The sequence below is a fragment of the Enhydra lutris genome, unplaced genomic scaffold (genome assembly GCF_002288905.1).
Source record: "Enhydra lutris kenyoni isolate GAN:26980312 unplaced genomic scaffold, ASM228890v2 scaffoldscaffold61, whole genome shotgun sequence".
In the NCBI taxonomy this organism is placed as follows: Eukaryota; Metazoa; Chordata; class Mammalia; order Carnivora; family Mustelidae; genus Enhydra; species Enhydra lutris.
The window spans coordinates 2824951-2839833 of NW_019154145.1; positions in this window are offsets into that span (position 1 = coordinate 2824951).

Consider the following 14883-nt stretch of genomic DNA (forward strand, 5'->3'; position numbering starts at 1 on the left):
TGGAGGTGATTAAGGTAAAATGAGGTCACTAGGACAGGACTGAATCCAATCTGACTGGTATGCTTTTAAGGAGGGAAATGAGAACACAGACTCACACAGAAGGGAGAGCATGTGAGGACATGGGGCATGGGGGAATAAGACGGCGTCTGGACGCCCAGGACAGAGGCTTCAGGAGACACTAGCCCTGCCCACGCCTGGATCTTAGACTCCCGGCATCCAGGACTGGGCAACAACAAAGTTCTGTTGTTTGAGCCCTGGTCTGTGGTGCTTGGTATGGTGGCCCCAGGAAACCAGCAGGGATGGCTATGAGGAGGGAGCAGACGGACTGGTCACAAGGACCCCAGACACTGTCCAGAAATAGACAACAGAACATATGGAATTTTCATCCATGATAAAGGAAGCATTTTAAATCACAGGGTAAATGGCCATTATTTAAGAAATGATGTTGCAATAAATAAGTTCAGTACAGACCTATTCTTTATACCAAAAAAGATTCCAGATAGATCAATGAGTTTAATATAAAATGAGTGCATAAAAACATAAAAGAAAGGTGGATAAATTTAAAACACAATTTAGGAATTACTTATATGTATGACATAAAAATCTAGAATCCATTAAAAAAAAAAAACACACACCGGTTTGGGGCACCTGGGTGGCTCAGTTGTTTGGGCATCCAACTCTTGATTTCAGCTCAGGTGATGATTTCAGGGTCATGGGATGGAGGCCCTATTGTATTGGGCTTTTGCTCAGGGTAGAGTTGGGTTGTCCCTCTCCTTCTGCCACCCCCCACCCCCTGCACTCTCTCTCTCACATAAATAAATAAATAAATAAATAAATAAATAAATATTTTTTTAAAAACCTGGTTTATTTGTCATTATAAAATTTGAAAATATGGGCACAGCAAAAGTATCATTAAAAAGTCAAAAGACCAACAAACCAAAAAAAAAAAAAAAAAAAAAAACCCAAAACCAAAAAAACTCCAAAAAACCTGCAAATCACATGGCAGGAAAAGGCTTAGCACACAATTTTTACAAACAAAGTTGTTTCCAAACTAGAATTACAGATGACCAATTAAAAAAGAAAGAAAGAAAAAGGAAGAAAGGCTGTCCAACTCACAAGTAAGGAAATAAGAATTAAAATAAAACATGAAACCATTTTTAACCAGTCCCACTGGCTAAGGTTTAGGTGTTTGATAACAGTCGGTGTCAGGAGCAGTCCTCGTGCACTCATGGTTGGAGCACTGGTCACCGCAGGCACCTTACAGTGCACCCGTAGTGTGGGTAAAAGGTCAGATAGTTCTGTTCCTGGAGAGCACTGTCACCTTGCACAGCTCAGTAGGGGCACAGACACACCAAAGACGGCGGAACTGTGTGTACCGGGTCGTGGTAAGTGCAGACGTGCCCATGTGCCATCTAACAGACTGTTACACGTTCTTCTCGTGGAATGTGCTGGAAGTGCAAGCCATCCTTAGGGCCATGCCCTGTTGATGATGCAGCTGGAGCCCAGGGAAGAGGTGTTATTTCTCTGTCTCCCTCCCTGCTCGCTGACCCCATCTCACAGAGGCGCCATCCTCCCAGTCTCCTGCAGCCACTACAAAGGTACATTCAGACCACATTGCTCCCGGTTATGACTCAAATCCCTGGCCTTCCCCCTGCCCATGTCCGGGTCTGCTGGGCTGCCTTCATCCAGCTCCCAGGGTCCGGAGCTGGCGGCTGCCAGCCATCCCTACCCACATAGGGCTCCTCAACCCCCTGTCGTGGGCACACTCCCTGGCATGCTGGGCCCTGGTTCTGCCCCTACTTTTTAGCAGATTCTTGAAAAAAAGGACAACCCATTCAATATTCTATAATAACAAAGAGCCGGGCTTTGTGTGCCCATAGGACAAGATAGCCCATCAAGAGTATTGCCTAAAAAAGAACAAATTGTGAAAAGTATAATCCTCCTTTTTTTAAAAAAAAAATCTCTTAATTTTAGTAAAATGCAAGTAACAGAAAATTGACCATTTTACCCATTTTCACATCACCAGCTCTGCGGCAGGAAGCACGTTCATTGCTGTGTAACTGTCCATCCACAGAACACTCATCTTCCCAAACTGAAACCGTGCACGCACTGTGCACACACTCAGGAGTAATTTGTCTCCCCTTCCCCGGCTCCTGGCAGCCTCCCTCCTCTCTGTCTCCATGGATTCGACTACTCTCAGCTCCTCGTGTGAATGCAGTCACACAACGGTTGTTTCTTCTTTCGCACCCAGCCGATTGTGCTCGGCATACTGTCCTCACGGTTCATCCATGTGCTAGCCCGTGTCAGGACGTCCTTCCTTTCAAAGGCTGGAAAGCATCTCATTGTCTGAATTTACCACATTTCGTTGTCCATTTATCTGTCAATGGACACTCGGGTTGCTTCTACTTTTGGGCTGTCGTGAATAATGCTGCTGTGAACACGGGTGTGCAAGTATCTCTTTGAGATCCTGCTTTCAATCCCTTCAGGTGTAGACCCAGATGTACAATTGCTGGGTCATGTCATCATTCTGTTTTTAATTTTTTGAGAGACCACTAGTATGATCCTTTTTAAAAATAAAACTTTTTAAAATAGAAATGTAGGCACAGATATACATGTTACGGCAGTTGAAAATAACTGGAAGCATCTGTTAAGAATGGCTGTAGAGGGTAGAAACAGATGTGAGCCATAGAGGATATGTATCTTTCCCTTTACACCCTTCTGAAACTTTATTTTTTCCTGTGTATCTATGACTTCAATAGTTACCTCCAGTAGGAATGTGTACCATGTCTATGGATACCTCTCCAACAGATACATAGAAACCATTACTTAGAAAAGCCTTGGGCTTCTATGCTGCTCCTTTCCTGTGTGAATGTAAAGTGTGCTGCTCACAACTTTTGCTTTTCTGCATGAGTTTTCCTGGGAAGACAGTATATTCCTCCGTTCTTCTGAGTCCCCCTTGAAGGCAGGGACTGGGTATAATTTTTATAATTTTATTTAGAAAATGTTTATACAATTTATTTATATAATCTATAAAATAATTTATAAAATAATTTCTTTATGAAACATTTAATAAAATATCAATATTTTAAGTATTTATATAAATATAAAATATTTGTTTTATATGAAATATAAAACTATTTTATAATAGTTTTATATTACAAAAATATAATTTTTATCCTCTAGCATGTAGAGAGTACTCAGGGGTTTCTGTTGTTGTTGACTAGTTTTGCTCATCCCTGAAAATACAAAAGTAAACTGAGAGCAATTTCTCACTTCCATGCCCTTTGCTCTTCAGAAGAGATGATGACTTTTCAGTCTCTCTCTTTTCTCTTCTTCCTCTCCATACAGCCTCTCTTGTTTCCTTTGGGAAAGAGAAGAGGCTTTGAGATACTAGGTGTTTTCATGCGCAATTTCATCACTGCCTTCATTCCTGTAACATTTCTTCATTCGACTCTGCTGTTTTTGATGAGAATGCATAAAATTTAATTCCACCCAATGTTTTAGGATTACCCTTTACATTGAGAGGACACTGCTATACGGGATACAGTTTTCCAGATGGAAAAGTTCCCCCAGTGATGAACAATTTGAGCTTCAGCACATCACCTAAGTTCTTAAAATTTCAGTTTCCTGTGCAAAAGAGACAATGGTACCTATCTCATAGAAAATATAAAGTATTTGGCATTGTCTCTTTTACATAGAAGGATAGATGGTACTTTAAAAGCTTTAGAGTGGGATGCCTGGGTGGCTCAGTCCGTTACGGTCATGATCCCACATCCTGGGATCGAGTCCTGCATCGGGCTTGTTGCTCAGCGGGGAGCCTGCTTCTCCCTCTGCCTGCTGTTCCCCGTGCTTGTGTGCTCGCTCCCTCTCTCTCTCTCTGACAGATAAATAAAATCTTTAAAAAAAATAAAAGCTTTAGAGCTGCTATCACCAATTACTACTGCTATAATGATAACTGGCCTTCTAGTAACCTAAGTTATCCCAAACATGATTTTTACAGGGTCTACTCCTAGTTAAGAAACATCACTTTAAAGTACATATACACAGAACACAACTGCTTATAATTTTTTGCTCCTTCACAATCTTGATAATCTCTTGAAAATATTTAAATTTGAAATTGTTATTTTAGAGATAGGTGCAATTAACCCAAAGGAACAGATCACGGTAAACTTTTCCAGACATGTGATTCGTTGTGTAAAACTACCCTCCTCTGAAAACAAAACAAAACAAAACAAAACAAAGCCCACCAAAGAAAACAACAAAAAACCTCTACCCTCCTCTGTAAGATTAAAGGGTCTAGTCATAATAGAACTCATAGGATTTTGCTGAAAGTTAAGGAAATAACAGACCCGAAGTGCCAGTCACATTGTCCCACAAATCGCTCTTGTAGTCAGAGTATATTTGCTTCCTATATCCCATAGTATATTTGCTTTCTAACAAGAGGAACATGTCTGAGAACAGTCTGCTGTTCTCACCCATCTTCCAGAGCTTCAGCGGCTCCAGAGGGCGGCCACTTTGCAAGTGCATTTCAAGGCTTCTGAGTTAAATCATCCCGATTTAATGAATTTTTCCCCAGTAGGAATGAAGATGGAGCCCATTGCCACACCTACTGATTCCCATTAAATGGGTCCTCATGCTTTCACTTGAGCATTTGTATCAGGTAATCTAACCACCAAATTAACATGTCTCATGTAGGGCTTTCTCTTCTCAACACAAGTTAGGCATGAACAATTTCAACACAGGTTCTGGCTTTTAGGAGACCTTCTGAATATTCATATTCTTGCGATCCTGTAAGAGAAACATAAAGCGACAATTCAGAGAAAATACATTTGTGTTCGGTGGGTCTGCTGAGCTGTCTTGGTTGTCATTATAAATGATTTGGACCAACTAATTGGTGATCTGATCAATTGCCTTATGATTACCTCAATGAATTCCAATAGAATTAATTCATTCCTTCCTAAAGACTGAGCCTCCAGATCAGTACTCACTGGGTTTATAGACAAATTTACTTAATTGGAACAATTTGGTTAGGATTCAATTGCTTGTCCATGATCAATTATTATGTGAAATGAAACTGAGTTTCAAACTCGTGATTTATTTTCACTCACTAGGCCTGGTCTCTAACAGTGGGAAATGCAATTGACGTATGACTTTCACGAAGGGGCATGGCAGCTTGAACGGACAAATGCTTGCCTGCTGGGGCAGCGATTGGATCGCTGTGGAGAGGGTATTCTCTGCGGCTCGGGACGGTCCATGCACAGATACTCTGTCTCTGGCCTACAGCAAGTTAAGTCCCAAACCAGATCATTTAGAGGGAAGAGTATGAAATTAGGAGGTTAGAAACTGAAAAACTTAAGTGTAGAAATTGAGTTTAGAAAGTTTAGAAACTTTTCTAACATTCCAACAGAAATGTTACTTCTTTAAATCTCCTATTAAAAATGTAGGGTTCCTATTTTTTTTTAATCTTTCTAAGCACTTTTTTTTTTTTTTAAGAGAAGAATCAATCCATCAGAATTGGAAATTAAAGAAACACAAAACCAGTCCTGTGCCAAGGGTGGCTTGGGAAGTTCTCACAAGGAGGAACACTTTCTCTGCAACGACAGACACTTAGCCTGGGGTCTCTCCACCACCTGGAAGGACCTACAGACCCCCTTCCCAACAGTGTGCTCTATGAGATGCAGCTTGGAACAGAAACATACAAACAGCCAGGTCGGGGTGTGCTGGGCTGAGGTCGGAATTCTAGTCTAGACGGGGGTCCTGTCTTGTGGTTTAGAGTGGGTGGTGAAATGCAGCAAATCAACGTGGAAATGGGTTGTTAAAGACTCTTGTTTTGCAGGCAGATCAGCGTTGAACGATGCCCTTGGAGGGCAGGGGAGGGAAGCCGGAATCTATAGCCTCTGCACATACCCTGGTTGGAAATACACCCGTCGCAGGTGACTCCAAGGGACCAGCGTGGGGGTCTGTGGGCAGAGATGCTAATGACGGCCCAAGCCAGCTCCAGCACAGCCCTGGGAGCCTCGCTACATACCCTGACAACGGCAGGGCAGCTGCACGTAAGGAAGTAACACTGTCCACACAGAACAACACGGATTGGAGAAGAGGACTCACAATGACCTGGGACTAGGACCCTGAGAAAAACTGACAAGGCCAAGGATGTTTCTCTTAGCCCTTGGCCGACATCTGATGAAGGTGCTTCCCCCAGCAAGGCTAAATGTTAACTCCCGAGATGCACCAGTTGCGGCTTATTTGGCCCGTGGGTGTATGTCTGTCCTTCTAAATCACACTTGCATATTACTTGACGATTTTTTAGTTACCTGTTTAAATAATTAAAGTTCAACAAAGGATAATCATGCTTTGCAGAGTTCGGAAGTTCCCAAGAGACTCTCGGATTTGATAATGCACTAGAAGGACTCACAGGATCACGGAAAGCTATTCTACTCACAGTTGTTGTTTGTTACAGTAGGGGGATAGGGACAAAAGTCAGCCAAGGGAAGAGGACCCGGCAGGGAAGCAGTGACCAGGACACACTCAGGCACAGAGCCTTGAGTTGTCCTGTGCCGGGCAACGGGGGGCAGCAATGGCTTCTCCTGACAATGACGTGTGGCAATACCCATGGAGTTTCGTCAACCAGGGAAGCTTCCAGAGCCTTGGTGTTTGGAGTTTTTATTAGGATTCTGTCATAATTGACTATCCGCCTGTCTGACCTTTAGCCTCCAGACCCTCTTGACCTTGAGCTGATAGCATGTGTCCCACAGACCCTTCCAGAAATTCCACTATAGACAATCAGTCTACAGGTAAACAGACACTCTCATCAGGCAGGATGTTCCAGAGGCTTAGAGATGACCGTCCAGGGGGCAGGGGCAAAGGCCAGTGCTCTCCAGGTTTGGTTAGCTGTTGACTACACACACTTGAACATATTACTATAAAAATACTTTTGAACTTAAGAGGTCCCCAGCTGGGGCTCCGCGGACAGACCAGGGAAGCCACACCCTTTACACAATGCTGTTCAGCGACTCTTATCCTTGCATTTGCAGAAAGAATGTGCAATGTATTTCCTTAAATTAGCACACATAGGAGACAAATCAGTCACAGTGCCTGACGTAGCCACAGCCCCTCAAGAAAACGGCCGCCATCCTGGGGTGACCAGTGTTTGTCAGAGACAGTATGAGTCCTAGGACCAGATCCTTTGGCCCAGCCTGGTTTAGAAATGGGCCCCGCAGGCAATGACGGTCCGTTCACCAGCTGGTCTCTGGGCTGCGGCATGATTCAACGCCAAAGTCTCCGTTCAGATGTGATTTACTGACGATTATCAGCAGAGCCTACTGGAAGCCCTCGCCTAAAGTTATACTGGACATCAAAGAACAGTTAGGCCAGTAGGAAATGAGGGGAGTGTGTAGAACACAGAGTAGTTGAATCACATTGATGGGGAGTGAGGTCCCCGGGTCCCCCCTTGTGGGATCCTGGATGATAATGCAGTTGATTCCGTCTTAAGATTTTTAACAGTTCCTCTGAGAGGGGCGCCTGGGTGACTCGGTCGGTTCAGTTAAGCGTCTGCCTTCAGCTCAGGTCATAATCCAGGGTCCTGGGATCGAGCCCCGAGGTGGGCTCCCTGTTCAGCGGGGAGTCTGCTTCTCCCCCTGCTTGTGCGCTCGTTCTCTCTCTGTCGGATAAATAAATAACATCTTTAAATTAAAAAAAATTCCTCTGAGTTTCAATCTCTTTGTTGCCTCTCACACATACTCATAATCAAGGCTGAGTGCATCTAGTCCTTAAGAGCGACAGAGGCACGTTGAAGTAATTATCAAAGGTCAATGCTGAGTCAGTCAAGGACACAAGGAGCTTAGATCATCCTCACTTTGAATGAAAGTTGAAGGTTTTTCAAAATACAGGCGATGCGAATCACTAATTCTTTCTCCTTGAGGAAACCTCTGTATGCCTTTAATAAGAAAATGTTTAGCCCGATGTTTTTAAAAATGTAAAGGGCGGGTCTAGATGGACCACATATTAGCTGGTTCTTCACATTCAGTATCATTTTTTTTTATTTTCCATGAATACTGACTAGGATAGACTGTATTTCCTGTTTCCTGAAGTGGTATTTTCAACACGGTTCAATAATGAATATTGAAGTATTTCTTGCGATTGTGATAGACGACAGTTTACATAAAACTCTAATAGAAGCGATCGGACTTCATTGGATCTGTGGGTGGAAATAATTTAATGAAACATTTCATAAGGAAAAGAAGTCTTTTCCGTGCACCATCAACTCCGTTTGGTTCCTGGACAAAATGAAGCTGTTCCATGAATAGCGTCTGTCCCGTCTCTGATTTCAAGGGTAAACTGTCCTTTCCCAGGCTTTTGGAAAGGCATTTTGCAAGCGTCGACGGAAGGCCGATAAGGTCACGCAGAACAAGGTCATGGGCGGGATACGGATCTTTATTTGTATTTGGAAGGTGGTGGCTAAGTGTACTTCAGCAGGCACTGGGCCGGGTTGAAGGCTGTTTTCCACTTAGCTCTGTGGCTTTGGGAAATACACATAACCTCTTTGGGCTTCAGATTCATTTTCTACCAAATAAAGAGGTTCCAGCAGACCTCCAAGGTCTCTTTCTCTTCTAACCTTTTGTTATCTGAGGAATTCGTTGGCCAGCAATGATATTAGGGGAGAACTCCAACTTTTAAACAAGTACCACTCTTTTCTTCAGACGTGTGAACATCAGAGAAAACAGACCTCTGTCCCCTTGTCTCCTGAAGCGGCTCAGACCTGGTGTCACATCAGACAGAACGAAAATTCTGCTGAGGAATGAACTAGATGAGCAGACCTCTCTTGTACAAACACCCACCCATCATAATGTATACTCGTGTGTTTTGTAATATTTTAAAATGTGACAAGAGCAAGTCTGTACCTAGACAGTATTCCCTCCCCTCCAATCCAAGAAAACATTCCCTTACTTTACTTCTCACCCTTTTTATTACATCTGTATGTCGTTCTGAAATATACGTCTTTCTTAGGGTAGTGGATTTTTAAAAAATATTTTATTTATTTGATATAGAGTTAGAGAGGCACAAGAAGGGGAGGGGCAGAGGGAGAGGGAGAAGGAGACTCCCACGGAGCAGAGAGCCTGACATGGGGCTTGATCCCAGGACCCTGAGATCATGACCTGAGCTGAAGGCAGAGGATTCACCAACTGAGCCACCCAGGCACCCCTTGGTAGTGGATTTTAACCTTCATGATATGATATGTCATAGCATATCATAAAACAATAAATTTGGGGGACTTGCCCTTTCTACCTACTCTTAGGTTACCAGGACTTTCATGGTTGGCTGTGGGAGTCCAACCAGTGGTGGCGCTGAGGGGTCCGGTGACCCTGAACGGAGACGCACCTGTCAGAAACCCTGAACTACAGCCGTGCCCGCGTCAGCAGGCGGGAGCGGGAGGTTCCAGCGTCCACAGCCGGCCGGGAGCAGGGCTCCAGGCCTCACAGGCACAATGGCATGAAGGAAAGTCGTTTCTGGACAGCTGACCCGTCGATGAATTCCGCCATTGTTTGCCATTAGGTCTCAGCTTACATTCGAAGGTACAGAACAACACCCACTCCCCCTTCCTCTGGCTGACAAGCAGTGATCCCGTAGAAGGCTGCGTGCCCGGGTCCCCAGGTCAGATCTGAGGCGACCACGTGAGCCTGCAGCCACTAGATGGGGCTCTTGCTTCAACGTCCGCCCTCCCCGGGCTGGAGTCCGTCTCTGACAACCGGCCTCCTTCCCCGGTTTATTTATTTTTACAGAAATTGCTTTCATGAGCCTTATTCCAACGCACAACCGCTTCGAGCTGCCTGGGCGGCCACTTCCAAAGGGTACGTGAGACAAAGCAATTGTTGCTCTGAGACAATGAGCCACAAGCAGGAGTTTCCCGAAAACTAGGAGCTTTGGTTCTGGACAGTCTATACACACACGCCCAGAGCCCGTCTCCTGACGGAGAAGCCCTGCACCCCTGCACCCGGGCCCGGAGGGCGCGCGGCTGTCCTGCTCCTCGCGGGCCTCCCTTCCCTGCTCCCGTGTGCTCTGGGTGTGAGCCCCGCCGCCCGGGCCACCCCCCGACCTCCACCCCAGGCCCCGCTGCCGGTGTCTGTGGACTTCGTGGTCATCTGCTCCGGGCCTGCACCCCGGTGTTCTGTCCCTGCAGCTGCACGAACGGGGGTAAACAATACACGACCACATGAGCCACGTCCCTGAAAACTCCTTTTTCTAGAACTTTTTGGGGGACTCTAAGGAAATCTCCTCCATTCTCGGCTTCGGCCCCCAGGTGATGCCGGTTGAGAGCAGAGCAGGACTCCTGTACCCCACGCTCAGTATGTCGGAGGCCCCCTCTGCTCTCGGGTCTTTGCACCTGTAAGGTTGACAACCCAGACTTCTGGGGATGCAAGGTCGAAATCCATGTGTCAGTTTTCTGACCTGGCGGCTTTCTCACCATAGTCTTGGACCACCGGCCTTGTTCCTAGAAATGCGGCCCTCCTCTGCTGGGCTCGCCTCGCCTCTTTGAGGTCCCCCGTGTGTCGTGGGCAACCCGTCGGGTAACCACCTGTGGCCTGAGAATTCCGCAGTGGACTTCGGGCGTGGCTCCGAGCCCATCTTCCCGGCCGGAGGTGAGGTGTGTCTGGGGCTTATCCATGCACCTGCCCCCACATCAGCCTAACAGCCTGACACCCTGGACGTGGAGGGAAATGCGGGACACGGGAGGAGAAGCTGATGGTGCACCTTCTCCCTGTGGGGAGCTCATTTGCTGGGGCACCATCTCTTTTTTGAATGAGCTCGTGGTTTTTGTCTGCCGTTTGACAAACTGAAAGGCACCGTCTGTGTTCTGATGTCTTATTACAGCGGGGTCTTCCAGATCTGACGTCTTATAACAGCGGGATCTTCCAGAGAACTGCACAGGCAGGTTAGTACCCAATGCCAGGTGCACAGGGCGCTCAGAGCCCGATGCTTGCTGTTCTCCTCGCCCAGGATGACCTTGTCCCAGGCGACCATGCTTCCTGCCCCACTTCTTACAGGACTCGACTCACCTGCGATGCCACCCCTGATCAACTCCCTCAGCCTAGAACCCCCTTCTCCTCCCCTACCAATATTTGGTGATTTTACTTCTATTTTTCCCCCTGTGTACTTGTTTATAAAGATATGGTCATACTTAGTGCTGTGATCCGAGACAGACTCCTTCCTGCTGACATTTCTCTGCCCCCAAACACTCTTCTGCGTTGTGATTCTCAGTGGCTGGGCACCCCTCCCCTCGCTCCGCTCACTCTGCTCTGCTCCTTCCACAAGGAGCGTTTCTTCCTGTCCTGTTCTCCCTTCTGCCGTTCCATTGTCAGAAAGGCTGAGTATCAGTTTATCTCTCCGAACATCTTCATGGGAGATTCACAATATGACTCCAAATACTAAAAAATAGCCCTAAATTCCTGTACAAAGATCCTGGCTTTTCTAACATAACATGACATATTTCCTTTTAGTCATTTCTGGAAGAAAATATTCCGCCAGGAGCTCACACAAGGATGGAACGTCGGCTAGGAGTTGAGCCGTGGCTGCAGGCACAAGTGAGGCCCACACGCCTTCTCTGGGTGGCCGGCAGGAGTGGCCCCTGTGCCCGTGTTCCCGGCTCAGGGGAAGGGATTCATTTCTCTGCTCATTTCGCCCTTTGTTGCCGGTCGCTCTTTTCAGGCACTTGTGTTAATATGGTTGGATTTTGTGCTGAATATATTTTGGTGAATTGCGAACTGTTTTGCAAAATCAAACTTGCAAAAGCCTCTCCTGGGAGACTGCTTTGGAGGGTTGGAACAAGAATTGACTATTAGGTGATTACGATTCAATAGAGTTAGCATTTTGGTGCTCAAGGACTCCCTATTAATGAAAATACTGACAATCTCCATCTTCAAGTTTTATCTCTATTACAATAGAAAATGGAGTCTCTAGCAGCATTTCTAATTTTTGTTAACCGTCATGACTACTGACTCATCTTCCCTCAGCTACATTCCTCCAAATTCAAAAATGAAAGTTAAAACCCTTAGGACAAGATCACCTCTTCTGCCGCAATCCATGGGACTAGGAGTTTGTCCACATCCCTGTTTCTCAACTAAATTCTATCCCGCGCGCAGACAGGGCACAGCTGTGATGGCAGATTTTCTTCCTTCCTTCCTTTTTTCTTTCTTTCTTTTTTTTTTGTTTAAATCTTTATTTGTTTATTTATTTATTTGAAAGAGGGAGACAGAGCACAAGCAGGGGGAGGGGCAGAGGTAGAAGCAGACTCCCCGCTGAGTAGAGACCCCCCCCTGGGACCATGACCTGAGACAGAGGCAGACGCTTAACCCACTGAGCCACCCAGGAGCCCCAAGATTTTACTTCTTTCAAAGCAGGAATCAACTATGCTTCAAAAAGCTTATTTGCTTTTGTTTAAAGTACCCAGTGTTTCCTGACCAAAGTGAAGGGGCGTCCATCGGACCCGCGGTCGTATTCATTTGACCGTATTACTTTGAGCTTCTTCTCTGTGCAAGGTCCTGTCAGATGTGCTATACGGTGTAAGCGTGTTCTTGGTTCTCCGTGCATATTTGCTGATTACTCTGTGTTTGTCTATCAGAATAATATCTGGGAGGGGTGCCTGGGGGCTCAGGTGGTGAAGCATCTGCCTCTGGCTCAGGCCATGAACCCAGGGTCCTGGAATTGAGCCCCCATCAGGCTACCTGCTCAGTGGGGAGCCTGCTTCTCCCTCTCCCTCTGCTGCTCCCCCTACTTGTGCCTCTCTCTCTCTGTCAAGTAAATAAAAAAAAAATCTTTTTTAAAAAAACATAATATCTGGGAAGATCAAAATTCCATCCTTCCTCTGTATTTCATGCCTTCCTGGAGGGAATGTTGTCTGATCAGGAGAAGAACCATCTCGAGGGAACAGGTGGCAAGAGGCAGGATGTTTATGTGAACTCATCTGAAAAGAGATTTTATTTGGAAATTTGGAGAAATGTTTGCTAAAAACAGTCCAGGACCAAGGCTGGGACGCCAAAGTGGATCACATTATTCTAGAGTACCAAGGCTGCCTGGTGTTGAAATTTCATCTTTTTGGGCACGTTTTTAGGGCATGCAAACGACTCTGGGTGCTGGGCCCGGGCTCTGGGGTCCTGCCCACTCGCTCTGAGGAGGGGGCACCCCCAGCAGGTACCCCGAGGACTCCCCCCAGTGGAGGAAGACGGTAGTTTGTCTCATGGGTCCAATGCTGCCTGAGCCCAGTCCCGTCTCTTGTATTGGATGGAGAGAGTCCTTGGCTCTGAAATGGTCCTGGTCTGCCAACCCCAGGCCTTCTGTCCCGTGGGAGATGGGCCAGAACCAACAGGACCTGGGTACTCTGGAACCAAAGGCGTCCCAGGTGGGTCCACTCCGGGCAGACCCCTCCAACTACCGGAGGGGCCCCTCAGCAGCACTGACCGCTGTTGGCAAATCTGCGTTTCCTTGTGTGTCTCTCCTGCCCTGCCAGGCAGTTCCCTAAAATTAGGGCTGGGTCCGTCTTGTTCATGTCTATGGCGCCTCGCATGTCACGGATGACCTCCACACATCCGGTCAAGGAGCTGCTTTCGGGAAATTCTGGCCTGGAATCCCGAAGGAGGAGTACCTGGTCAGGGACTGGGGCTGTGGGATGGGGGCTGGGACTGGGCACCCAGACATCGGGGAAGCCCAGCGCAGCCCCTCCCAACCCAGGACGGAGGCTGACAGGGGGGTGGGTGGTGGCCGTCCTGCTGCCCAGGCCTGCCGGGCACATGCGGGTCCACCCCGAGGGACGTGGGTCCAGTCAAGGAGCTGCACCTACAGGGTCTCTGTGGTAACGGCTCCCCCTCCAGCGGCTCCCTGACGGGCTGTGGCTGTGGACCCCAGACAGAGAGAGCAGGGCGGCAACGGGGAGGGCGGGATGCCCATTCCCATGCCATCCCACATGGCAGCGGTGTGCAGGAGGTGAGAACGTGGGGCCTGGCGACCACAGAGAGCGACTGAATCCCTGTGCTGTGAAAATCAGGTCAGCAGCTACAAGTTCGGCATGAAATTTCTAGATTTTGGCAACATGGTTTCGGGTCAGAGTTGATGTCAGTGGCCTTGGGACTGGGCTGGGGGTGAAGACGGGGGCAAGTGGGAAAGAGGGGGGGACGAGGGAGGTTCAGCACCCTGACCCGTTCAGATCCACAGACAGAGCCGAGGCTGAGCCCACGCTGGCAGCGGGAGCGTGCGGGAGTGGAGGTGAGAGGATGTGGGACCCCAGCTCCCGGGTTGCCCAGTACGTCGGAAAGCCTGACAAAGTCAACCGTCTTACAGGGGGTTTCCATCTCTAAATATCGCACACATAGTCGCTGTATTTCTGAGACACAGTAAATCATTCATTCACTCATTCATGGACTTAGTAAACACTCGTGCAGGGCTTGGAGGGGTGTCCGGTCATGCACTGAGCCCTGAAAAGATGGACCTGAGTGTCGGTTCCCGTGAGGACCAGATATTTGGGGTGCAGGAGAGGCAGGAACTCCAGGCTGGGTGACGGTGACTGAGGGACCCGCTGCCTCGGAGAGAATCCGACGGAGGGCGTCGGTGATGGTGAGAGCCCTGCCGGTGGTGATGGCTTCCCTTCCAACGGCGGTGACGACAGCCGCTTCTCCGCTCCCGGCCGGTGCTGCCCTGCTTCCAGCACCACGGGCCGCCTTCTATCTGCAGACCTTCCGAGCGGGCATCGCACGCCGCACTACCTTTGCCTGTGGCTGCTGAGGGCCCGGGAGAGCGTCCTTACCCTACTCCTCAGTCAGCTGTGACATGCGACACCTCCAGGCCAGGATGCATCAAATCCCTCACAGCAAGCAGGGGTGAACCCACACACTAGTT